At 43.4% G+C, this 23,140-nt stretch overlaps 1 pseudogene; it reads right to left on the bottom strand.

Moving 5' to 3' along the window:
- Positions 1–8,916: 8,916 nt before the first annotated feature.
- On the bottom strand, positions 8,917–21,280 carry LOC132209360 (zinc finger protein 623-like; annotated as a pseudogene).
- Positions 21,281–23,140: the final 1,860 nt, after the last annotated feature.

Below are 23,140 nucleotides of genomic sequence, written 5' to 3'. Positions count from 1 at the left end.
GGGGAACATTGCTGAACAAAGACTTTGGGGTGCAGGTTCAAAGAGTTCCTTTAAGGTGGAGCCAAAGTTAGATAGGAAGACTTTGGTATTCTTGCACTTATTGGTCAATGCATTAAGTATAGGTGTGTTGAAATGTCATATTGTGACTATATAGGATATTGGTTAGGCCACTTTTGAAATGTTGCTGTCAGTAAAGACACTTGAAGTGGTTCAGAAAAGATTTAAAAGGATTTCACTGAAGTTGGAGGGTTTGGGCTATAAGGAGAGGCTGAATATGCTGGGGCTATTTTCCCTGAAATGTTGGAGGCTGAGGGGTGGCCTTATAAATGTTTATAAAATCGTGAGACATGGATAAGGTGAGTAGCCAACGTCATTTTCCAAGGCTCGTAGTCCAAAACTGGAGCACGTAGCTTTAAGTTGATACCAGAAAGATGTAAAAGGAACCTAAGGGGCAATTTTTTTTTCATGTCAAGGGTAGTGCGTGTATGGAATGAGCTACAAGAGGAAGTGGTAGGGGCTGGTACAATTACAACATTTAAAAGGTATCTAGATGGGTGCACGAACAGGAAGAGTTTGCAGGGGTATGGGCCAAATGGTATGAAATGGGACCACATTAATTAGGATACCCGGTTAGCTTGGACGCATTGGACCAAAGATTCTGATTCCATGCTGTACAACTCTGTGACTCTAAGTTGGAGAGTGGTAGAGTTGCTTCTGAGACTAAGATCCTGAATTTAAAAAGAGGAAACTGTGATAGCATGGCACACAAACTGGCCATAATAAATTGGGGAGTTTTACTTAATGGGATAGAAGTGGAAAGGCAAGTGAAAATACTTAAAGAAAATATTGGGGAACTGCAACAGTTGTTCATTCCTTTCTGGCACAAAAATGAAATGAGAAATGTGGCCTAGCCATGACTAGGAGGGAAATTAAAAATGGTGATATAGAGTCTTAGGAAATAAGAACATGAAGTGCTGGTGTTGGACTAGGGTGGACAAGGTCAGAAATCACACAACACCAGCTTATTAGTCCAACAGGTTTATTTGAAAACACAAGCTTTTGGAGCCTCAGACCTTCTTCACGCACAGATCGCACTTTAGCCCTTGAGATGTTCTGCCATTCATGCTGATATTGCTGATCACCAACTCAGTACCTTCTCACTTTCAACACCCTTTGATCCCTTTGTCCCTCTGAACAATAATCTAAACCTTCTTTACAACGTTCAATATTTTGCCACAACCACTTTCTTTGGTATTTGAACTCCACAGATTCACTCCTCTCTGAATGAAGAAACCCCCTTCCCAGAATCAGTCTGGTATACCTTCATAGCACTGTGTCTACAAAGCCAGACTATCATTCCTTAGATCACGAGAACAATACTGCACAGAATACTCCAGGTGCGGTTGCACCAGTGTCTCAAACCCCAAATCAGACTCATTGATTTGATTTTTCAGTCAGCAGAAAGGAGTTAGGAATTTAATCCAGAGGGGAGAGGACGGAGAAAGGGAGAAAACTGGAAGCGGAGGACAGAAATGGGGAGGTTGGATGTGGATTTCAGTCGAAAGAGGAAGGAGGGTAGAGCCAGGAATTTACAGATTTGAGAAATAAGAGAGGAGAATAATGTTCCTCAGGATCTGGACTTGTCTGTTTTGAATTTCTATCCTGCAATGACAGTAAATGACTTGTGAGTTCCTTTTGCAGGACATTAGAAGAGAAGGATTTGCAGATATTAAACACAAACTGCATTACCTCACTCTTCTCTAAATTCAAGTCCATCTGCCATTTCTCCATCCAACTTTCCGATTGATGTACATCCTGCTGTGTCCTTTGACAACCTACCTCACTATCCTCACCTGCACCAATTTTCACAACATTAGCAAATCTATTAAACAGACAGCTTAGATTTTCATCCAAATCTTTGAAAAAATGACAAACCTTATGGAACACCACTGGTCACAGATCTCCAATCAAAAAACACCGTCCCCACCCACCCTCTGTCCTCTAACCCAATCCAATTTAGCAACTCACCATGGATTGATCTCATATGACATAATCTTCTGGGCCCAGCTACCATGAGGGAGCTTGTCGAATGCTTCAGTAGAGTACATGCAGACAACATCCACTGCACTGTCTTCATCGATCATCTTCACCACTTATTCAAAAAAAAACACAATCCAGTTTGTGAGAGGCAGGAAGCCAAGATGCATGTTATCCACATGAGCTTCAGCAAGGCCTTTGACAAGGTCCCTTGTGGCAGGCTGATACAGAAGTCTAAGTGACCCAGGTTACATCGTGAGTTGGGTACAGAACTGGCTTTGTCATAGAAGATGAAAAGTAGCTACAGATCTGTGACCAGTGCCTTTCAGTAGGAATCAGACCCCTGTTGTTAACAGATAATAAAATGTGAGGCTGGATGAACACAGCAGGCCCAGCAGCATCTCAGGAGCACAAAAGCTGACGTTTCTGGCCGAGACCCTTCATCAGAGAGGGGGATGGGGTGAGGGTTCTGGAATAAATAGGGAGAGAAGCGGAGGCGGACCGAAGATGGAGAGAAAAGAAGATAGGTGGAGAGGAGAGTATAGGTGGGGAGGTAGGGAGGGGATAGGTCAGTCCAGGGAAGACGGACAGGTCAAGGAGGTGGAATGAGGTTAGTAGGTAGGAGATGGAGGTGCGGCTTGGGGTGGGAGGAAGGGATGGGTGAGAGGAAGAACAGGTTCGGGAGGCAGAGACAGGTTGGACTGGTTTTGGGATGCAGTGGGTGGAGGGGAAGAGCTGGGCCGGTTGTGTGGTGCAGTGGAGGGAGGGAACGAACTGGGCTGGTTTTGGGACGCAGTGGGGGAAGGGGAGATTTTGAAACTGGTGAAGTCCACATTGATACCATTGGGCTGCGGGGTTCCCAAGCGGAATATGAGTTGCTGTTCCTGCAACCTTCGGGTGGCATCATTGTGGCACTGCAGGAGGCCCATGATGGACATGTCATCTATAGAATGGGAGGGGGAGTGGAAATGGTTTGCGACTGGGAGGTGCAGTTGTTTATTGCAAACCGAGCGGAGGTGTTCTGCAAAGCGGTCCCCAAGCCTCCGCTTGGTTTCCCCAATGTAGATGAAGCCACACCGGGTACAGTGGATGCAGTATACCACATTGGCAGATGTGCAGGTGAACCTCTGCTTAATGTGGAAAGTCATCTTGGGGCCTGGGATAGGGGTGAGGGAGGAGGTGTGGGGGCAAGTGTAGCATTTCCTGCGGTTGCAGGGGAAGGTGCCGGGTGTGGTGGGGTTGGAGGGCAGTGTGGAGCGAACAAGGGAGTCACGGAGAGAGTGGTCTCTCCGGAAAGGAGACAAGGTGGGGATGGAAAAATGTCTTGGGTGGTGGGGTCGGATTGTAGATGGTGGAAGTGTCGGAGGATGATGCATTGTATCCGGAGGTTGGTGGGGTGGTGTGTGAGAACGAGGGGGATGCTCTTTGGGCGGTTGTGGCAGGGGCGGGGTGTGAGGGATGTGTTGCAGGAAATGCGGGAGACGCGGTCAAGGGCGTTCTCTACCACTGTGGGGGGAAAGTTGCGGTCCTTGAAGAACTTGGACATCTGGGATGTGCAGGAGTGGAATGCCTCATCGTGGGAGCAGATGCGGCGGAGGTGGAGGAATTGGGAATAGGTCATGGAATTTTTGCAGGAGGGTGGGTGGGAGCAGGTGTATTCTAGGTAGCTGTGGGAGTCGGTGGGCTTGAAATGGACATCAGTTACAAGCTGGTTGGCCTGAGATGGAGACTGAGAGGTCCAGGAAGGTGAGGGATGTGCTGGAGGTGGCCCAGGTGAACTGAAGGTTGGGGTAGAAGGTGTTGGTGAAGTGGATGAACTGTTCGAGCTCCTCTGGGGAGCAAGAGGCGGCGCCGATACAGTCATCAATGTAATGGAGGAAGAGGTGGGGTGTGGGGCCTGTGTAGGCCTGTTGTTAACATATTTATTATAAAAAAAATTTGGAGGAGAATGTAGGTGATCAAATTAGTAAGTATGTGAATGACAAAGATCATGGGAGCTGTGAGGTAGTGAGGAGGAATGCCAGAGGAGACAGCAGGACATAGATTGACTGGAGACTTGTGTGGAAAAAATGGCAGGTGGCATTTAATCCAAACAAATGTGAGGTGATGCATTTTGGAGGGTCTAGTGAAGGAGGGAAGTGTACAGTAAATGGCAGAATTCTGAGAAGCACGATCATAGAGCAGTATCTAGGTCTACAGTTTCACAGTTTCCTGAAAATGGCAACCCGAGTGGAGATGATGGTCAGGGCAAAGTGTATAAAAATTGGTCATGTTGCAGCTCGCTAGAACTTTAGTGAGGTTATATTTGCAATGTTGTGTACAATTCTGCTCGTCAAACCACCAAAGGGTACAGAAACAGGTTACCAGGATATCACCTTGTTTGGAGGATATTAGTTATGAGGAGATGTTGGATAAATTTGGTTTGTTTTCATTTGAATATCAGAGGCTGAGGGGCAACCCGGTAGAAATTTACAAAACTGGGAGAGACATGGGTAGTTGGAGTCGAGAGTAGAAATGACAGTTTGTGTAGGGGACATACGTTTAAAGTAATAGGGAAACATGTAAAGGAGGTGTGAAAGGTGAGTTTTTACACACAGAATAGTATGTGTCAAGAATGCATTGCCAGAGGAAGTGGGATAAACAGATACAATCACAATACTTAAAAGACATCTTGATGGATTCGTGAATTGGCAGGGAATAGAGAGATACAAACTGTGCAGGGGAAAGAAAGAGATTTCATGATTAGAAAATCGTGCGTTAATGGAGGCTTGTGGTTTAAAGGGACTGTTCCTGTTCTGTAGTATTATTTGAGACCTCAGTTTTTCAAATACAGACTGGAATATTGCTAGAGTAACAGGCAGTGACAGTAAGTTTTTCTGGATTGTATGCATGACAAGTTTCCAAAAACAGTGCATTCAGTTCAAAAAGAAAGAGCGCTCGTTTGATCATACTTCTTGGGAATGATGGGAGCCAAGTAGATCAAGTGTCAGCGGCGGATCATTCAGGAGACCATGATCACGTGTAGGAAGGTACAGAATAATATCAGATAATAACCAGCATTAGTTCAGAATAAGAAAGCTCAGTTGATGGAAAGTTGTCTTCAACAGAGCAAGGTCAAAGCTGGACAGCAATGACTGAGTGGAGGTTGACGGGACAAAGTACAATTAATAATTGCAATACTTTCAAAGAGAAGATGGTTCAATTACACTCAGAAAGGAAAGGAAGGGCAAACATTCACGGCTGCTTGTATGACAATTAGAATTTAAGAACAAAAAACAAGCACCTATGATAGGTGTCAAAGAGAAAAGTCCAAATTGACAGTCACGAGGAATACAGAAGGTTCAGAAGTTGGGGCAAGCAGATGAAAAAGCACACAAGGAAGGGAGAGAATTAGGAGAGAAAATGTTGGCAGCCAGTTGAGAGGGGCTCATAACACATTGGTTTGTCTCCTACATAGTTATAGCCAGAGGAACATGCAGGTTCTGGGTTCAGACAGGGGCAAACTTTAGGAGTCCCTTGGAATCATTGGAAGCAGCAGAGGCAGTGGATCAATTGTCACCATGAGTCAGACAATGAAGCTCTTTGAGCTCCTCACTGTTGTTGTTGTAGGTGAGGATGGAGAATACATGGGGGAGGGGGAAGAGATGTTCAATGAGAACAAACTTTTATTAGACATATCATTAAAAATAAACATACTGCAGGTCACACAGAAAGCTGTTTGATTTGACTCTAATGCTAAATATAACGACTGAGAACTGGAGTTATTCAAACCAATGGAAACAGATTCCATTGAAACGGTTCAGTACTGACTGTGATTGAAAGCAAAATACAAACATCCAACAGCTACCGACAAACTCACTTCCGTGTCAGCAAATGAGATAAATGAGTGAATCCCTTCCCACCCTCAGAGCAGACGAATGGCCTCTCTCCAGTGTGAACTCACTGGTGTAAATGGAGTTTAGTTGATCATCTGAACACATGGCTACAAAAAACACACAAATGGTCTCTCAGCAGTGTGAACATATTGATGATTCATCAGAACATTTAAAGCACTTCCCACAGTTTGGACATTTAAAAAGGTCTCTCATCAGTGTGAACAGCTTGTGTGCCAGGACTGTAGTTAATCAAGTGAATCCCTCCCCACAATCAAGGCTTGCATTGTGTCAGTCCTGGTAGTTAATTAAAACTGGTGTCCACACACACACAATACGTGTATGGTTTCACACTGTGAATAATGCTTTCTCCTTCCATGTTCAAAATCTGATAATGTTCTGTTTACAATAAACTGAGGGGCCCATAAAACGCTGGGATTATACCTGGTGTCAGTTTCCCTTTGAATACTCTGTGAAATAAATTTAAAACAGAACAATGCAACGAAGAGAGAGTCCACACAAACACCAGGCTGCCTATGAAATCAGCTGGTAATAAATCTGGTAGTTTGATTAGATTGGATTCCCTACAGTGTGGAAACAGTCCCTTCAGCCCAACAAGTCCACACTGCCCCTTGAAGCATCCCACCCAGACCCATCCCCCTATATCCCACACAGCCCTGAACACCATGGGCAATTTAGCATGGCTAATCCACTAATCCACCTAGGCTGCACATCTTTGTGGGAGGAAACCAGAGCACCTGGAGGAAACCCACACAGACACAGGGAGAACGTGAAAACTCCGCATATACAGTTGCCCGAGGCGAGAATCGAACCCGGGTCCCTGGTGCTGTGAGGCTGCAAAGCTAACCACTGAGCCACCGTGCCACCCCATAGGATTAATGATGTACTGTAAAAAAGAAGTGACCACAAAAGCCAGTGATTCATTAATGTCGATCAGGGAACAGAACCTACCACCTGGTCTGGGCTTACACAAGACTCTGGCCTCCTAGTGAGTGGTCAGACAAAGAAAGAATGTGGAGAAAGAGGTGAAACACAGGTATTGAATAAATCCACATCTCAATCAGGACTTTGACATCATGTCACAAACCCTTAAACTTCACTATTGTGAATGTCCAGTGTGGAAGATCTATATGGAACACCATCACGGTGAGGACCCCCTCCAAGTCACACATCATCCTGACTTGTCTGAATCCGGTGCAGGATGAACTGAAATTTCCTCCAATTACCCAGCGAGACAGCTTCTACACTGATTGCAACCTTCTGTCCAGTAACTGTGTGAAGCTGAACCAGACTGTTCACAACTCTGATGAAATACTTCACACTAAGATGAGCTTTCAACCACATCATCACCAAACCAACTGTTTCCATCTCAGTAACATCACCTGACTCCATCCACGTCTCAGCTCATCTGCTGCTGAAACCCTATCCATTCTTTGTTACCTCTAGATTTAACTGCCCTGACACTGACCGGTCCCCCATACTCAAGTGTCCCATAATGTTGGAGTGATTAAAATCTCTGCTCTCTCAGTTGTAGTGTTATTGGCCCAAAGTGTATCACAGGTGCTGAAAAATAAGTCAGCAGATCTGTTAAAAGACTATCCAATTTAGCATCGTGATAGTACCATGCAGCGTGAGAAGTTTTTCTCAAAGTGAGAATGGGACCTACTTTCCACAGGACTATGCAGTGGTTACTCTCACCGAATGCTGTTCTGGATAAATACTGAGGATGAGGTAATGTAGGTTTTCCCCTCCCTCTCTCTGTTCTTCCTCATCCCTGCTGTACCTATTTTGTTTCTATGTCTCCTGTACACTCAAACATGTCTGTGTAGCTGCTTGAAAAATAACTTTAATAGAACTTCAAGTCTATCTTTATTTTTTCTTCACGCAGCAAATTATGTGTATTGTCTCCTCTTTTCTTACACACAGCAAAATCCTGCGGAGAAGAAAATGCCACTTGCTCATGGGACATTCGCAGCAGTGAGATTCAAACCCACATCAATGAAAAGACTGGAGTCTTAATTCAGCACCTTAGACTGTTCAGCCACAGTAACTGACAAGTCATGGTCATCCTTATTGTCTTCGATGATAATGTCGCGACACCAAATTTTAGTCATGGAGCAGGAGAGGCCTCGAGACTGCATTACCATTTCTCAAATCTCTAATGGGTTCGCAACCTCAACACCAATTTTGCCTCAAATCCCTGCAAAGTCTCCAATTTCTCTCAGGTCACCTATCAAGCTTTTCTCTTCAAGAAAAGAACTTTTTGCTGTTTAACAGAAAGTGCTATAGAAACAAAGTAGGTCTGGCAATGTCTAAGACAAATGAAATCATGTTAGTTTCAAGATCTTAGAACTATTTCTCTCTCTCTCTCTCTCTCTCTCTCTGCAGGAATGGCTTCACTACATCCCACACAGTTGTTACAATTTTTAACAATTATGTAGCAATTAAAGCTAAAATTCTATTTTCTTTCTTTATCATTTGCAGCACCAGCAAAGGACTTTAGACCCATTTTTGTCCTTTTCCATACCCATCCTGAATCAAAAAGAGCTATAATAACTAACTGAGAGACCTGCTGCATTTATCCAGCACTTTTTTTTGGACAATTTGTGTTTCTAAATTAATTCCCTCAATGTGTCAAATGCCTTAAATACTTGCTGACAATGTCTAGGTGTCTGTCGTTTGAACATTGCACTGTGAAGACTTCAAATCATCCATTTTATAAGAAGCAAGCACACAGTAACTGAACTCTACACTTAAAAATGCAAAAACATATTTCCTTCCTAATCTTTAAGCCTGTTTATTTCTTTGTACCGCTTAGCAGTAAGTCATGCAACTGCACCAGAAACCTCTGATCCTTAGAATTTTTTTAACCAGTGTCTGAACATGTAGTCCATAACATGAGAATTGGCAAAAGTTGTTGACACACAGAACAAAGAAAATGTTGTGAGAGACTCAGAAAATAAAGGAACATTTCTTATACTGTAGCTGAAAAGAATTGGTTTATTGAAACAGATTTATTCACCATTTGACCGAGTGACTGGCGTCATACAGGCTGCTTAAAGAGGAGGGAAACAACATCACGAAATTAATTTTGAATGTTAAATCATGGAGCAAGTACTGAAAATGGATTGCAATGTCAATGAGAAGAATACATTGGAACCTTAGGATTTTCTAAAGCAATTACCTTTTACTTCCTTGGACTGCAGTGGCATCAGTGAAAAACCCATTCGTCACCTTATGAAGCAGGATTTGAACACTGACTGTGGGAGGCCAAGTTAGCTCAGTTGTCAGAACATACGCTGCTTAAGTGCAGGGTTATGAGTACAAGTCCAACACTGGGCACCACCTGTTTAATTATTTAGTATTTCCTCTCTGCAAATTCCCTTCCTCCAGCTATTCGTGACAGGCTAACCCTTTCATCCCATGAATCAGCTTAGTGAATCTTTTTTGCACTGCATTCAACGCCAGCATATCCTTCTTAAATACAAGCACCAAAACTGTAAATAATATACCAGTATGGCTTCACCAACATCCAATACAGTTGTTACAAGATGTCCCGATCCTCAAACACCAATAATTCGCAATTAAGGCCAAAATTCCATTTACTTTCTTCATCACTTCAGCATCAGTTTAGGACTTAAGGCCCATCCTTTTCCTTTTCTTACAATCCTGAATCGAAAAGTTATAATAACTGCCTGCAAAATGCAATCCCACTGAAACTTCAACCACTTGCTCAACTTTGTAACCTAAAGTCAAGTCCAGGACCTTCCCCTTCCTTGTTGGGACTTCTCCTTAGTGGCTGAAGAAGTGCTGTCCTGCATGTATTTTAAAAATTCTGATAAATCTTTCCCACTGTGATGACTCCATTAATGCTGAGGAAATTGAAAGCTCCTGCTACCACAATCCTGCTACTTTTACACTTTCTCAAAATTTGCCTCCTTATTTATTTGTGGAGTTTTCAAAGATGCCAGCCCTCCTTATTGCTGTAATTGATTCCCTAAACAAAATAACAATATCCCCTCCTCCTTTACCACCTCCACTGCCTTGCATGAAGGCCCTGTAACCTGGAATACTGAGCTGCTAACCATGTCCAATTGACAGCAATGTCTTTATGGCCCCATTAATTTGTATCCTCAAATCATCTGCCTTATTCATCTGAACACCATTCACCCTTAACAAACTCCCTTGTACCTTAAACTGGCCTGTGACAAGGCCTTCCAGACTCTCGTTTCTTCTCTTTTTGGCCCTTATTATTATTTTGAACATTCTCCCTGGATTTCAGCCCACTGCTCAGGGATTTACAAGGCCCTCAACAGTACTGGAAACGCACCCCCACCCCCCACAAGGATGCAGGTCCCATTCTGGTTTAGGTGTAACTGCTGTGTGTTATTCTAGTCTTCTTGCTAAAGGAAGGGTGTTGTAAAACTTGAAAGGTTCGGAAAAGAATTGTAATGGTTATTACTGTAATAATGTACCATTAGTACACTAAGTTTCAAGCATTATGGGATGACCCTGTTCCCATTTGCTCACATGAAATGTACTGACTGTCATTGAGTGAAAAATAAAAACCACCGGTTCCTTACACTTGGGAGGTGAGGATGGAGGAGTTAGGGGAGATGGAGAGCCTTTCAAAATAAACTAGTCTGCTTTTGAGATGAAGACGCAATGCACAGTAGTTTTAATAAAAGGTTGACTTGTATTGTTTTTTTCTCCCAACTAGGTAACCAGACACGTGGTGTTTTCAAACATCATGAGAAACATGCCCAGATAACATGACGTGGACACAGATAATAGGAGCAACATAAAAAATTCCTACAGATTCTGGGGAACTCATTGGTGGTTATCCACAGTGGCTCAGCGGTTAGCACTGCTGGCTCACAATGCTAGGGACCCAGATTTGATTCCACCCTTGGGCAAATGAGTGTGTGGAGTTGGCATGTTCTCCCTGTGGCTACGTGGGTTTCCTCTGGGTGCTCTGGTTTCCTCCCATGTGTTGGTTAGGTGGATTGGCCAAACTAAATTGCCCAGAGTGTTCAGGGATGTGTAGATTAGGTGGGCTACGGGGAGATGTGTCTGGGTGGCATGCTCTGAGGTTTTCTGTGGAATTCTTGGGCCAAAGGGCCTGTTTCCCTACTGTAGGAATACTCTGAATTCTATGAAAACCAGTCCTAATGATCTAGGAAATCCCTTTTCACACAGTGTGCAGGTGGATTGTCTTTACCCAGTGTGAAGGTGTTGATATACAGCAATAAAACATCATCATTTTCAAAACCTACCCTACAGTTACATAATTGTTATTAAAATTAACGCAAAAGGACTAATAAATTAAACACCATTTATCTCAATGCCAGAGGCCTAACAGCTAAGGCAGATGAACTCAGGGCAAGGTTGGAAACATGGAACTGGGTTATCATTGCAATTACAGAGACAAGGCTCAAGGATGGACAGTGATGCCAGCTTAATGTTCTAAGATTATAGATCCGATAGAAAGGATAGAAAGTCAAAGCGGGAGGGGAAGCAAAGCAAGAATGTGCTTTGTGAAAAGTGGCATTTTTGAACAAGGATAACATTATGGCTTCACTTAGGAGGGATATATCTGAGAACACATCCAGGGAAGTTATTTGGGTGGAACTGAGAAATAAGAAAGAGATGATCACCTTATTGGGATTATACTATAGGCCTCCCAATAGTCAGCAGGAATCTGACAAACAATTTTGAAAGAAGATCTCGGTTATCTGTAAGAATAACAGGGTGGTTATGGAAGGGATTTTAACTTTCCAAACACAGACTGGGAATTCCATGGTGTAAAATGCTTGAATGGAGAGGAATTTGCTGAGAGCGAGTGTCCAGGAAAACGTTCTGATTCAGTATGTGATGTACCGACTAGAGAAAGTGCAAATCTTGACCGGCTCTTGACAAATAAAGCAGGACAGGTGACTAGGGTATCAGCGGGGGAGGACTTTGGGGCCAGTGACCATAATTCTATTAGTTTTAAAATAGTGATGGGAAAGAGTAGACCGGATCTGAAAGTTAAAGCTCTATATTGGAGGAAGGCCAATTTTAAAGGGATTACACAAGAGCTTTCAAAAGTTGATTGGGGCAGATATTGCAGGTAAAACGGAAAGATTCAGAACTGGGAAGCCTTCAAAAAAAAAACATGAGTGTTCAGGGACAGTATATTCCTGTTCGGGTGAAGGACAAGGCTGGTAGGTGTAGGGAATTCTGGATGACTAGAGAAATCAAGGTTTTGGTCAAGAAAAAGGAAGGACATGCCAGGTATAGACAGCAGAGATTGAGTGAATCCTTATAAGAGTATAATGACAATGGTATACTTAAGAGGGAAATTAGGAGGGCAAAAAGGGGACATGAGGTAGCTTCGGCAAATAGTATTAAGGAAAATCCAGAAGGATTCTACAAATAGATTAAGAACAAAAGGATAACTAGGGAGAGAATAGGGCCCCTTAAAAAGCAGCAATGCCGCCTATGTGTGGAATTGCAAGAAATGGGGAATATAATAAAACAAGTATTATGCATCAGTATTTACTACAGAAAAGGATATGGAAGATATAGACTGTGGGGAAATAAATAGCAACAACTTGAAAATTAGCCATATTTCAGAGGTAGTGATGCTGAACGGCTTAAAACGCATAAAAGTGGATAAATTCCTGGGACCTGATCAGGTGTATCCGAGAACTCGGAGGGAAACTAGGCAAGAGATTGTTGGGCCCCTTGCTGAGATATTTGTATCATCGATAGCCACAGATGAGGGATCAGAAGTTGGCTAATGTGGTGCCACTATTTCAGAAAGGTGCTAAGGAAAAGCCAGGAAACTATAGGCCAGTGAGCCTGATATTAGTGGTGGGCAAGTCATTGGAGGGAATCCTGAGGGATAGTACTTGAAATATTTGGAAAGGGAAGGACTGATTAGGGATAGGCAACATGGCTGTGTGTGTAGGAAATCATGTTTCACTAACTTGATTTTTTTTGAAGAAGGAACAAAGAGGATTGATTAGGGCAAAGCAGTGGATGTGTTCTATATGGATGTCAGTAAGGCAGTTGACAAGGTTCCTCATGGTAGACTGATTAGCAAGGTCAGATCACATGGAATACAGAGAGAACCAGTCATTTGGATACAGATCTGGCTTGAAGGTAGGAGACAGAGTGCTGGTGGAGGGTTGCTTTGTAGACTGGAGGCGTGTGACCAGTGGTGTGCCACAAGGATCAGAGCTGGGTCCACTCATTTCTGTCATTTATAAAGATGATTTGGATGTGAATGCAGGAGTTATAGTTACTAAGTACCAATCCTTGCAGCATACTGCAGGCCAAAGGCCTTTCCAAATGGCCAGCTCTCCCTGGATTCCATGTGATCTCACCTTGTTAATCAGTCTACCATGCGGAATTTTACTTACTGAAATCCATATCGAAAACATCCACCAGTCTGCCATCAATTTTCTTTGTAACTTCTTCAAAAAAAAACTCAATCAAGACATAATTTCCTATGGGCAAAGACATGTTGACTATCCCCATTCAGTCCACGCTTTCCAAATACGGAAATCCTATCCCTCAGACTTCCCTCCAACAACTTACCCATAACTGACATCAGGCTCACCAAAAGTTTATTGTTCCCTGGCTTTATGTTACCACCTTTCTTAAACAATGGCACTGGAATAGCCAACCTCCAGCCTAACAGCTCACCTATGACTGTCAATGGTGCAAATATCTGAGCAAGGGGCCCAATCGCAAGCCTAACTTCCCGCAAAGTTGGAGAATACACCTGAAGAGGTCCTGGGGATTTATCCACCTTTATGCTCTGTAAGGCATCCAGCACCACCTCCTCTATAATATGGAACTTTTCAAGATACACATTCATTTCTAAGTTCTCTAGCTTTCATATTCTTTTCCACAGTAAATACCGATGTAAAATACTTGTTTTGCATGTCATCCATCTTGTGCATTCCCATACATAGGCGGTCTTACTGTGCTTTTAAGGGGCATAATAGTGTCAAAATTGGCCTTAGTCCCATTTAAAACTTTAACTTTTAGACCAAGTCTATCCTTCTCCATAACTATTTTAAAACTAATACAACGATGATCATAGGCCCCAAAATATTTCTCCCACTGACCCCTCAGTCACCTGCCCTACCTTATTTCCCAAGAGAAGATCAAGTTTTGAGCAGGGACTAATGACACCAGTACAAACAGCCCAAAGATCCAAGTTCAATCCTTGATTTAAAAGCAAAATCCTTCAAATGTGGTTGTGGTGAACTTGCTGGTGTGTTAACAGTTTGGATGATTGAGTGAATCCCTTTCCACACATAGAACAAGTGAATGGTCTGGCCCCAGAGTGAACTCGCTGGTGTCTCAGCAGGTTGGTTGAGTGAGCAAATCCCTTCCCACATTCGGAACATGTGAACGGTTTCTCTCCAGTGTGAATTCATTGATGTGTCAGCAGGTGAACTGTCTGAGTGAATGCTTTTCCACACTCCGAACAGCTGAATGGTCTCTCTCCAGTATGAAGTCGCTGATGTGTCAGCAGGTTGGATGAGTGAGTAAATCCCTTCCCACACTCAGAACAGGTGAAAGGTTTCTCTCCAGTGTGAACTCGCTGATGTACCAATAGTTTGGAATTGCGAGTGAATCCTTTCCCACATTCAGAACAGATGAATGGTCTTTTCCCAGTGTGAACTTGCTGGTGTTCCAGCAGAGAGGATGACTGAGTGAATCCTTTCCCACACACAGAACAGGTGAATGATTTCTCTCTGGTGTGAACTTGCTGGTGTCTCAGCAGGTTGGTTGACGAAACGAATCCTTTCCCACAAATAAAGCAGGTGAACAGTCTGTCCCCATTGTGAATTCGCTGATGTGTCAACAGGCTGGATGACAAAGCAAATTCTTTCCCACATACAGAGCAAGTGAATGGCCTCTCTCCTGTGTGAATTTGCTGGTGTTTCAGCAGGTGAGATGTCTGCGCAAATCCTTTCCCACACACAGAGCAGGCAAACGGTCTCTCCCCACTGTGAACTTGTTGGTGTTTCAGCAGGTTGTTTGACTGAGTGAATCCCAGCCCACAATCAGAGCAAATGAACGGTTTCTCCCCAGTGTGACTGCGTTGGTGCATTTCCAGCTGGGATGGGTAAATAAATCCTTTCCCACAATCCCTACATTTCCACAGTCTCTCCCCAGTGTGACTGCGCTGGTGTTTGGACATTTCAGATGAATCTTCACAGACTCTTCGGCACACAGACAATACGCATTTCTCCCTGGTGAACAGTGCTTCTTCCTTCAATGTTCAAAATCCTGAGATAATTAGGTTATGACAAACAGATTGAGTGTCAGATCTGGATGTGGTTTTGTTTGATTTCTCTGAATGCAATCAAAATTTCAAACAGAAAAGTAGAGAGAGAGAAACCAGAAGAATACACACAAAGATTGTGAAACTCTGAAATTAATCTGGTCAATTGTGGATCCAACACCGAGGGGCACTGCTGGATTATCAGTAAAACTGAACCGGTTCATTTAATGTCCTTCAGGGAAGGAAAACAGTCAGCGTTTGCCTACAAAAAAAAAAGAGATAGAGTTTGGACAGACATGAAGGGCAGGCATTTTATACATCAGAAAATGAATCCAATTCCTGTTTTCTCCCCATACCCTCTGATGCTTCTGAAGGGCTGAGAATACACAGCAAAATACCTGAAATCTGAAATAAAAACAGAAAAAGATGGAGATACACAGCAGATCTGACAGCATCTGAAATGGTGACAGATGCAGGAACCATTGCAATCTTGAAGAAGTGTTGAGATGATCATCCATTGCACCATAATATAGGTTACACACCGAGTGCCAGAAAACGGGCCTAGCTTCAATAGGTGCTTGATGGCCAGCACCGATACAATGGGGACAGTGTGTTCAACAATTTTACCCGAGTGTCTGACCCCATTTAGTTCCATGTTTCTCTCCTGTTCTCTTTTAGGAAACAGGCAGCAGCAAGTAGTGAAGAATGCAAATGATATTTTGCCCTTCATTGTGAGAGGATTCGAGTACAGGAAGAGGGATATCTTTCTATAAGGGCCTTGGTGAGACCACACCTGGAGTCGTGTGCACCTTTGTTCTCCTTTCCAAAGGAAGGATGGCCTGGCTACTGAATGATCGTAAAGAAGGTTCACCAGACCAATTCCTGGGATCTCAGGACTGATGCATGATGAGAGAGTTTTGATCTTGATTAATCCTTCTTTCTTTTAATCTTTCAGCCACCGACAACATCATGAACTAATTTCACGTCCCATTTGCTGATCTGAGTCTCTTACTACTGAAGCTATACTTTGGTTCCCATTCCCCTGTCATACGAGTTTAAATCCTCACCAGTGGAACTAGCAAAAGCATCAACAAGAATATCTGTCCCAGCTCTGCCCAGGACAATTGTTCAAGCTTGTGCATGTCCCACCTTCCCCAGAAACAAACAGTCTCAAAGCCTCAGGAATCTAAACGCTTTAAGTTATATCTCCAGCCATGCACTCATCTCATCTGTCCTCTTATTCTCGCTTTCACAAGCACGTGCATTGTAGCAGCTCACACTGTTACTGGATTAGATCACGAAAGGTCCTGTGGGGGTCATAAAAGAGTCCTGTTGAGAAGGAACATTTGGGAATTTACTTGGGTTTCTGTAAACAGGCAGTTCAAAACACATAAGCATTTTAATAAGAGGCAGTTTTTAAAGGCCTGGTCCAGCCACAATCACAAGTTTGTTACTTAATTAAAAAGTAGAAGCAAAAGTCTGATCCTACAGCATTCTGAACTGTTTAGGTAATTGTAACCAGAAATGCAAACAACCAATTAACATGAAATGGTTAGCTGAATTCCTTGAGCGAATGTTTGTCAGCAATAAAAGCAGCTCACTGCATCATTATGGAAGGCAAAGCAATAAATGGTGTAAACACAACCTGTAAAAGACCAACAACATAGGAAGGGGCAAAGAAAGGTTATAAAAGAGAGAAGTCAGGGCTGCAGAGAGATAAAACAATTGAAATGTAGATATGGATAATTTGAATAAATTCTTACATGCAAAGATCAACGGAAGAGTGACAAAGATAGATTGCAAAATCCGAAGTGAAGACATGATTAGTGCCTTAGTTATTTGTGAAATCTAAACAAGTTTTGTTTAATGGCTTGGTAAAGCTCTAAAGTGACTGAATTTCATCCTCAGTGGAATTTGAATAGATGCTTTTTATTAAAACAAGAAAGTAATAATGGAAAGCGCTTCGAGTGGAAAATGAAACTTCAATTTAAAAATCATTTGCAGCATGCAAATCGTTGGGGTTGTAAACTGCAACAGCAAGTCAGAAACACTGTTTGTTTGGTCTCTTAAGCTGAAGTGAGAGAGGGATTTTTCCACAATTTTCAACTGTATTACAAAATTGTAGTTACTTTATATCAGAGTTGAGTTTAAAAGACTTTATCACAATTCCTAACAATCCACACTACAGTTAGTAGAGAATTTGGAAAAGTTCTCAGTGATAAGCTACTATTTTGTTTTTTGGCAAAAAACATGGTGCAGCTGGCAAATGTCTGAGGAGGAATATAACTGTCAAAAGCATTGTCAGGTCCCAAAGACAGATGAAGTCATTTTCTAGCTAACCTCAGGAGATTATAGGAGGGTTTAAGGCTGAACATAGTATTGTCCATGATTGTTTGCTTACTGGATTGGATATATTGATTTGGGGTGTGTGGCTAACAATGACAACAATATTGCATGTAAATAACACCTAGCAAAAGGAATAAAAATATTACAATCAGCCAGGGAAAGTTTGAGTATCATTGCCCACTCTTCCAATCTGAGCTGTATTTAAGAGGGGAATTAGGCCTCACGTGAAAGCCAGGTTTGGAGTGGACTCTGGCCTCTCCCACACATGCGGTAACAGAGCTCTGAATAAAGGTCGCTTGTACAACTGAACACAACACAAAACTCCTCCCTACCACAATGTGGCAATGGGTGTAAGCTTGACAATACTACATTTGAGATCTTGTATTTTAATGTATCTCTTATCTTCCTATCTTCAGCTTTCAGGTCCTCCTATGTCACTGGTACAATCGGATGTTCACCCTCCCACTCCAGAATGTCCTGAAGCTGTTCCATGTCATCGCTGATCCTGGCACCAGGGAGGCAACATACCATCCCGGATTCATGTCTCTCTGAGCCCCGTACTATTGAATCCCCTGTCTCTACAGTCATATTCATCATTTTCCTCCCCTTCTCCGCAGCAGAGTCACTCCAAGTGCCATGAACTTGACTGATGCTGCTTCCCGATTGGCCACCCCACCACCACCAGCCCTCCCCCGACCAAACAGTACCCAAAACAGTATATTTGTTTGAGGACGATGACCACGAGGGACTCGAGCACTTCATTTCTGAGCCTTTTATTTGTCTGATGGCCACCCATTCCCTTGCTGTCTGTGTAATCTTCACCTGCTTGTGACCAATCTGTTGAGAATGCTACCACAACCTTCTCAGTATCATGAATGCTCCATACTGACTGCACCCACAGCTCCAGCTCTGAAAAACAGCTAACCAGTAGCTGCAGACGGATACACTTCCTGCACAAATAGCCAATAGGGACACTGGTAATATCCCGGAGTTTAACGCGGAAAAGTGTGAGGTGATTCACTTTGGAAGGAGTGACAGGAATACAGAGTACTGGGCTAATGGTAAGATTCTTGGTAGTGTGGATGAGCAAAGAGATCTCAGGATCCGTGTGCATAGATCCCTGAAAGTTTCCACCCAGGTTGATAGGGTTGTTAAGAAGGTGGATGGTGTGTGAGGTTTTATTGGTAGAGGGATTGAGTTTCAGAGCCATGAAGTCATGTTGCAGCTGTACACAACGCTGGTGCGGCCACACTTGGAGCTCTGGTCGCCACATTATAAGAAGGACGTGGAAGCATTGGAAAGGGTGCACAGGAGATTTACCTGGATGTTCCCTGGTATTGAGGGAAGGTCTTTTGAGGAAAAGTTGAGGGACTTGAGGCTGTTTTCGTTAGAAGAAGGTTAAGAGGTGACCTAATAGAGACATACAAGCTGATATGAGGAGTAGATAGGGCGGACACTGAGATCCTTCTTCCTCGGATGGAGGTGGCCAGCACGAGGGGCCATAGCTTTAAATTGAGGGGTGATAGTTGTAGGACAGATGTCAGAGGTAGGTTCTTTACTCAGAGTAGTAAGGGCGTGAAATGCCCTGCCTGCAACAGTAGTAGACTCGCCAAGTTTAAGGGCATTTAAGTGGTCACTGGATAAACATATGGATGATCATGGAATAGTGTGGGTTAAATGGGCTTCAGTTTGATTTCCCAGGTCGACACAACATCAAGGGTCTATGTTCTATTGTGCTAGACAAGGACAACACAGACCTGAGGTCTTCTGTTGTGACTTCTCTCCAGATTAAGCCAGTTTCTGCCTTAAAGAGAATTTAATGAAGCTAGGTCCTTCCCCTTCATTTCAAACATTACTATTATAAAATCAAAAGTCGCTAACTTTATATAAGCTAATATATACTTTAAAAACTGTAAGAAAATTCTTTCCAGTATCAATTATCAATTGACTGTTTCCGTTAGGACGGTGAGACTTTCTGAACTGCCCAAACTGAGACTGAGCATCACACTCAATCTTTCAGTTTCACTTTCTTTCTGTTTCACCCAACTCCAAAGCACTCTCATTTAGCCAAGCAGCACTCACAGTGCAGCCTTTTCATTTTCATTTTCATTGTCTGCTCACACCCACTCTGATCTCAGCCTCCCATACTGTTTCAATTCAGCTCAATGGGAGCTCAGGGAACAGCATCTTCACGTTAAATGCAGTAATTTATAACCCTCAGGACTCCACACAGACTTCAGCAGTTTCAGGATCAAAAGAGTTGTCAGGATCTGGAAGATTCCACTTGAAGGGGTGCTGGAATTTGTGCCCATAAGGAATTTTAAAAGGAAGTTTGCAGATATTCAAGAATGAAGAATATATAGATTAAAATCATGAAGTGGGCGATTGGGACTAAATATGACAGTTCTTTCAAGGAGACGAGGTGTTGTTTGGACAAATCTGCCCCTCTCAGGCCAATATCTCCTTTCTCAGCTGCAGGGTATAGAACTCAACACTTATCCCAGGGGTGATCAAACCAAAAATTTGAATATTCTGCTTTCAAGTTACAACCTTACCAGGAATATTCTCCCATGGATAGAATGGTTAAACCTCTTCCCTTTCGCATTTAAGTGTCAATGATACTCAGATCCTGATCACTCTGCTTAATGGAGAACTTGCATGGATCCTGGTCTGCAAATTATTCTCAATTAATACCCTGTAAAACAAATCCATAAGAGACAAATAACTGTCAGCCCTGGATAGAAATCCAAAAAACACCACAAGATTGTTTGGAAAAGGCAAACATTTCTCTTGGTTTCCGTTCGTTATGTATAAATCCTCCTGTTCAAATTACCCTGCTCCCCGACACAGAAAGATGCAGAGGGAAAATACACCCATTATTAGAGACGGAGGAAGTCAGATATTAATGAATTTGACCAGGGAGCACAAGGGGACTCAGAGCACGTTCAGTGATTTGATCCCAATCATATGAATACTGGGCAAACGGATATGTTTTAATAGATCATAATATTTAAAGCAGGACTTCCGAAAGTGAGAGTGCAACAGGTAACATGAAGTTCTGAGCAAGGGTTAGCGGATCCGAAACGTTATTTTTTTAATTCACGGATGCTGCCAAACCTACTGAGCTTTTCCACCAACTCTGTTTTTGAACATGCAGTTCTGAACGCGTTTTCGGCATTTCTCCTCCACTAAGTATCTAACGTGTAACTGCAGCAATTTATACTGCCTGAAGCCAGTACTCCGCCAGCGTCAAAAGTCCTTCCCAGGAAATACACGCCACGTCTCAGTCTGGGGAAGAAGTCCAGAAAAAAAAACACATTTCGCTTCTATATACCCGCCCCCCCAAAGAAAGGCTGCGCTGGCGTTCCACTGCAGGTTGCCACCTATAAATATGGCGATCCGGCATGAGTCCCAAAGATCATTGCCCCTAATAAAGATGGTGGCAATCACCTCTGCCTATCGCAGCCTCAGGTCCGCAGCAATTCTTCCATTTGCTGCAAAACACGGGGCCGGCATGTTAAAATGTATGTTTTCTGACATGCATCGACCGCAATTAAAACCTCTCAGTCAATACCGAAACTATTTCCCTCCCGGTTTTTGCTCCTTTCCTTTTTGTCCCGTGTACTGTACCTTCCGAAAGCAGCTGACCTTCAGTCGCAGAGATTTTGCGCCCCCGAACAAGGGCGATCACGTGATTTTCACACAGACAAACATCTCACTCGCTCTGATTGGTTGGAGGGTAGGCCGCTTCCATTGGGTCCTCCAAGCCCCGCCCCGTGCTCCGATTGAACCAAAGCTGACATCGCTCACAGGGAGACAGCAAGAGCTGCAGGTGCTGGAGTCAAGGATGACACAGTGTGAAGCTGGAGGGACACAGCGAGCCAGGCACCATCAGAGGAGCAGGAAAGTTGATGGTTCAGGACCCTTCTTCAGAAATGGGGGAGGGGACGGGAACTGAAACATAAACAGAGTGGGGGCTGGGGAAGGTAGGTGGGAAGGTGATAGGTGAGTGCAGGTAGTCAGTGGTGAAGATTTTTCCTGCTGTTCATCAGCTCTGTGAGTGATGGTGAGTGTTCATCCCGAGATGAGGGAAAAAATGGGCCACTCCTGATTCTCCTAATGTAAGGCAAAACAGCTTGTATTTCATGGAAACTTTTACTCTGTCATTCTCCTCGATGTTTTGGCTGTTTCGGAGACATGGATAGAGCAGGGTCAGGAATGGATGTTGTAAGCTCCAGGGTTTAGATCTTTCATTAAGGACAGGGAAGGTGGTAAAAGAGGGGGAGGTGTGGCTTTGTTAGCCAAGGGCAGTACAACGGTGGCTGAAAGAACTCTTGATGAGGACTCGTCTACTGAGGTGTTATGGGCTGAGGTCAGAAACAGGAGAGGAGAGGTCACACTGCTGGGAGTTTTTTATAGGCCCCTGGAAAGTTCCAGGGATGTGGAGGAGAGGATTGGCAAAACTATTCTGAGCAGGAGTGAAAATAACAGGGAGATTAGCTATGGCAGACATTAACTTCCCTAACATTGACTGGAAATGCGATAACTCTAGTATGTTGGATGCATCAGTTTTTGTCCAATGTGTGCAGGAGGGTTTCCTGACTCAGTATGTTGAAGGGCTGACAAGAGGGGAGGCCACACTGGATCTGGTACTTGGTAATGAACCAGGCCAGGTGTTTGATTTAGTGGTAGGTGAGCACTTTGGACAGAGTGACCATAATTCGGTTATGTTTACTTTAGCAATGGAAAGGGTTAGGAATATGCTCCAGGGCAAGAGTTATAGATGGGGGAAGGGCAATTATAATGCGATTAGGCAAGACTTAGGAGGCAGAGAATGGGTTAGCAAAATGCAAGGGATGGAGACAATCGAAATGTGGAGCAGGTTTAAGGAACAGATATTGCTGTCCTTGATAGGTATGTACCTGTCAGGCAGGGAGGAAGCGATTGAGGTAAGGGAGCTGTGGTTTATGAAAAAAATTGTATCTCTTGTTAGGCAGAAGAGGGAGGCTTATGTGACGATGAGACAAGATGGTTCAGATGAGGCGATGGAGAGTTACAGATTAGCTAGGAAGGATTTAAAGAGAGAGAGAGAGTTAAGAAGAGCAAGGAAGGGACAAGAGCAGACATTGGCAGGTAGAATAAAGGAGAACCCTAAAGCGTTCTATAGGTGTGTGACGAATAAGATGATGTCTCGGGTAGATATAGGGCCAGTCAAAGACAGAAGTGGGAAGTTGTGGAGATTGGAGAGGTACTAAATGATTATTTCTCATCTGTTTTCACTGAGGAACAGGAGAATATTGTAGAGGAGATGACTGAGTTATGGGCTACTAGAATTGAAAGGATTAAGGTTAGTAAGGAGGAGGTGTGATCAATTCTAGAAGGTATGAATTAGATAAATCCCCTGGGCCAGATGGGATTTTTCCGAGGATTGTCTGGGAAGCTAGGGAGGTGGTAGCGGAGCATTTGGCCTTGATCTTTGAGTCCTCATTGTCTACAGGTTCAGTACCAGAGGTCTGGAGGATTGCAAATGTTGTGCCCTTGTTCAAGAAGGGCAGTGGGGCTGACCCAGGTA

This window comes from Stegostoma tigrinum, unplaced genomic scaffold (assembly GCF_030684315.1).
Source record: "Stegostoma tigrinum isolate sSteTig4 unplaced genomic scaffold, sSteTig4.hap1 scaffold_89, whole genome shotgun sequence".
Taxonomy (NCBI): domain Eukaryota; kingdom Metazoa; phylum Chordata; class Chondrichthyes; order Orectolobiformes; family Stegostomatidae; genus Stegostoma; species Stegostoma tigrinum.
Note: the sequence above shows the minus strand (reverse complement) of the source record. Positions and strands in the feature narration are given on the sequence as shown.